Below are 4528 nucleotides of genomic sequence, written 5' to 3' on the forward strand. Positions count from 1 at the left end.
ATTTTATATTGTTATTTTCTTTTATTGGTCAAATCATACCTGATATGCATGTCTTACTGTATTGTTTGTAGCTTATGCTTCATCATTATTGACAATAGAAGCTAAAAATTGATGTGTTAAAAGCCTTACTCATATTATTGATGCAGACTTTGGGACTGACATTCTCATGTGAATTTGTGAACGACTTACATGTCGATTATGCTTTAGGAGAGGTGTTTTAGAATAGAATGTAATGAGTTCCATAGAGACTATACATAAAGTTTTTTTAACCTCACTCAACATTCAATTTTATATCTCAGGTTTCATTTCAGTTGGAGCTCACAACACCAACATGTCCAGTTAAGTTAAGGGTATGGTAATTGAATCACAAACAACATTCTTTTGTGAAAACATAATGCATGTTAAATTTGTGAAATACTATGTTTCTGTTGACATGTAATGAAGTGAATTTGAAAACATTCTTAAGAACAAAGAATAGATCTATTATTACCTAGGCACATTAGTTGTATCTAATATTCTAATTAAAAGTTAACTAACTCGAAATAAGTATTCTAAAAAAATGAACATAAGTTAATATACATAATCATTTAATTAGGTGTTATAAATTGGAAGATGCTAAATTTTAGTTTAAGCTTAATAATCTATACACTAAATATATTGATTGTGTTTAAGTCCTCGTTGAAAAGTCAATGAGGTTACAAAGTTATGACTATGACAACTCTTAATGCAGTGAAAGGTGAGTAAAAAGGGCCACAAAATTTTGGTTCGCTTAAGGCCCACAAATTGGTTAAGCCTCCCCTGGTACCAATAGGTGGGTAATCATCTAGTGGAGTGCCCTAGGGGTTGTATGTAGTCATGTAGGATAGCCTGAGAACTATTAATCTAGGCTTTCTTGCCTATTCCTTATTTGGTTACATATAACTATGCATTCCTTGCAGATCTGTCAGTAGTGGGGTGGTGTATATGGGGATAAGGAATATACATTACAGCCCTAAGCTTAGGTACTAAACCTCTAAATTGTGCCATTTTAACTTAGTAAATATACTCGATTCAGTTTTCACTTGATAAATATACCGTCCCCCATAACATTTCTTTCGTCCAGTATCGTTTAACCATCCCCATTTTCTTTCCTCCATTATCATTTATTACTTCACTCTTTATGCAACAATGAATAATGAGAAGAAAATATTTTGAAAAAAAATTGTCTTATGAAATCACATAGTGTTTTAGGAAGGATACGATTGTTAGGAAATCACGTTATATTTTTGTCCAATAAAATCCTTAGCTACGACGTAGTTTCATGAGGTTTGGTACCTAAGATTAGGTGAGGTTGTATTGTATATTCATTTTTTCGTGTTGTATGATGTCTGGTATATGATAGTGAGCTGTTAGACATGTAGACTAGTGTAGATAGTTGCTTGTGTTTATGTGTTTAATTGATTGTTTGTCTGTTACATATGTTGACATATTGGGTGGTGGGTTGAGGTGGTCGTACTTTATGTTGTAGGCCAAGATTCTCGAGCGGGCCAACGATGTGCTATAAAACAGGTGTGGATCATTTGTATGCTGAGAGTGAGCGGTATATGTGTACTGTAGGGCTTGCGAGATGGTCCAATCAGACTATAGGATCAGGAGAGCGATCCAGGCGTGTTGTAGGCCTTGTGAGGTAGGCCAGACAGACTGAAGGCTCATGTGTGCGTGCATTGTATGTATATTGTGGTGTGTGGTATTTTGAAAGAACTCACTAAGCTTTGACTTACAATTGTAGATTAAATGTATTCCAGGTACCACTGGTGATCGTGGGAAGGCGAAAATGTGATTGTACACAATCATCAACAGTTATGGAGATTCCACATTATTTATATTACTATGATTTTCAAACAGCTGTAATTTGGAACAAATGAGTTTTCATAAATTGGGTTTTATGTAAATGATGATTTTACCTTATTTAAAAATGAAAATTTTGCTTGTGAAAATGATACGTTACATTAAGAGAGACCATTTTTCCCCAAAATATTTTTTTTATCAACATTTTTTTTAACACTTAATAACAACATTTTTTTTTTCTAAATTATATCTTTGTTTCTTGAATTCTTAGTCTACAGTGGATGAATATTTTTTATAAACATGTGATACCATTAGAATAGAAGTGTTTTGATATAACTTTTGGTATTTCAAGATATAATATTCAAAAAAATTTACATGTTTATTTGTTTGAATATATTTGATTTTGTCCATTTTAAAAAAGAAAAATAACAGCCTTATTAGACCGGAAGGAATAGCTCGGCAATCTCCTCGGCAAGTGCTCACCGTCCATGGTATACACTAAGGGTGAGTGTAACATCCCAAGTTCAGAAGCAAGAGTTCAGGGGTGTAATGTGTTATTAGGAGGGTGGACTCGGCGAGTAGGTGCGGTTACTCATCGAGTCAGAGCAGGATTTGGTCCCGAGTTAAGTGACCAACTCGCCGAGTCGGCAGCTGGACTCAATGAGTTGGTGCTGGAAAGAGAAAACCCTAAGATTTAGAGTTTGCACCCTATTTAAAGGATCCATTGTCCACCCCTCAGCCCCTTACTACCATTTTAAGATCCAGAAACCCTAAATCATGAGTGAGAGTCCTTGGAAGCAATTTGGAGCCTAGATAAGTGATTTTGTGAAGAGATCTTGAAGATCTAGAAGCTTGGATCAAGGAGATTTGTAGAGATTCGGATTATCCTTCAGTAGGAGGTCGTTTTGGAGGTAATGAATTGTTATCTTGGCATTCTCTTTTCTAGATCCATCTTTCATGGAGTTTTAGGGTTTGTTTGGGGATAATATGATGAGATTTTGGTGCATGAGTTAGATCTGGAGTTGAAACTCCAGATCTGAGTTCTATTTGGATCAAATATGCAGAAAGTCCTTTGAATTGCTATGCAAAATCCATCCCCCATGAGTTAAGTTCCTTTCTAACTTTTTTTTTGAATTTTGGGACATGAAAGCACATAAAGGTAGCAACTTTATGTTGCTAATGCTCTCTAGGGACCCAGATCTACTGTTTGGAGCAAAGGAGTAGCTCTGTATCTTTCGATTATGGGAATACCCGTATGAACTCGACGAGTCTGTAAGATTCCTCGGCGAGTCGAGTCGGGGTTTGGTTCTATTAAGTTCCAAGTGAGCTCAGCAAGTCTGGGAGATGATTCGGCGAATTGGTCTGGGGTTTCAGGCACTGAGTCGCGTAGTGACTCAGCGAGTCTGGAAGATGACTCATCGAGTCGAGTTGTTTATGGTGGGTATCAGAGTTAAGTGAACTCGGTGAGTCACTAGGTTGACTCGGTGAGTAGGGTCAACCAGGAAGTTTGACTTTGACCAAGAGTTGACTAGTTGACTTTCGAGTGTATGTTGGTAATTTTGGTTCTGATGGTTATGGTTTCCTTGGAGTAACAGGTGGTGGTGTTTGTGGCGGTGATCGGGAGCTTTGATTCTATCTCTCCAGCTCGGCAAGTGCAAAGTGAGTTATCCTCACTATACCAACATGGTCTAAGGCACCACGGCCGACCCTTTATCAGATAGGAATCCGGGTGTTTGTTTGATATGTTATTGAGTTGCTAGATCTGCATCTTGGTATTAGGATGGTATTATGTTAGTGACCTGGTTATGGTCGGTATCCTAGTATATAGAGCAATGTTATGTTAGTAACCTGGTTAAGGTCGGTATCCTGGTATATAGGGTAATGTTATGTTAGTGACCGGTTAGGTCGGTATCCTGGTTAGGATGTTGTTATGTTGTATGATCTGATTGAACCGTCTGTCAGGTTGAGGATTGTTATGTGATTAACTGTTTTATGTGCACATGGTTGTTTGACTGGGGATGGGTTGAGGCGGGTCCTGCTTTGTGCTGTAGGCCAACATACCCAGGGCATGCCGGATAGACCGTAGGCCCAGCGAGCGGTTCGGATAGGCTGAAGGCCCCAAGAGGGCGGTCCAGACGTGTCGAGGCTCGGAGAGTGGACCAGACCGACTGAAGGCCCGGTGTGGGCGGACCCGTCATACTGTAGACTCAGAGGGTGGACCAGGTGGATTGAAGGTCCGATGCGGGCAGTCCAATCACACTGTAGACTCGATATGCATGGTTGTTCTGTATTACGATATGTTATGAGTATGTTTATATGTGGTTGGTATTTTGGGGGTAACTCACTAAACTTTCGGGCTTACGGTTTCAGTGTTTTGTTTCAGGTACTTCAGAAGATCGTGGCAAGGCGAAGGCGTGATCGTACTGCTCCTCATTTTTACACTGATGTTTCTGGGATACTCTGATAATAAACAAACTGAAAACCTTTTTGTAATAATTAATGATTTGGGTTGTTTTTGAAAAGTTTAAATTTATTGAAATTTTATGGATGTTACAGTGAGTATTTGGACATATGGACCGCATCAAATGCGGATTAGACCAGACTGTTTTTTTGGACCCACGAACCAGTTCTTGGTTCTAGGATTTGAGCAAAACCAATTCAATTTTTTTACCGGTCGGTTCCGGGTAAAAACCGGTTTTTG

This window comes from Lactuca saligna, chromosome 8 (assembly GCF_052625555.1).
Source record: "Lactuca saligna cultivar CGN05327 chromosome 8, ASM5262555v1, whole genome shotgun sequence".
In the NCBI taxonomy this organism is placed as follows: domain Eukaryota; kingdom Viridiplantae; phylum Streptophyta; class Magnoliopsida; order Asterales; family Asteraceae; genus Lactuca; species Lactuca saligna.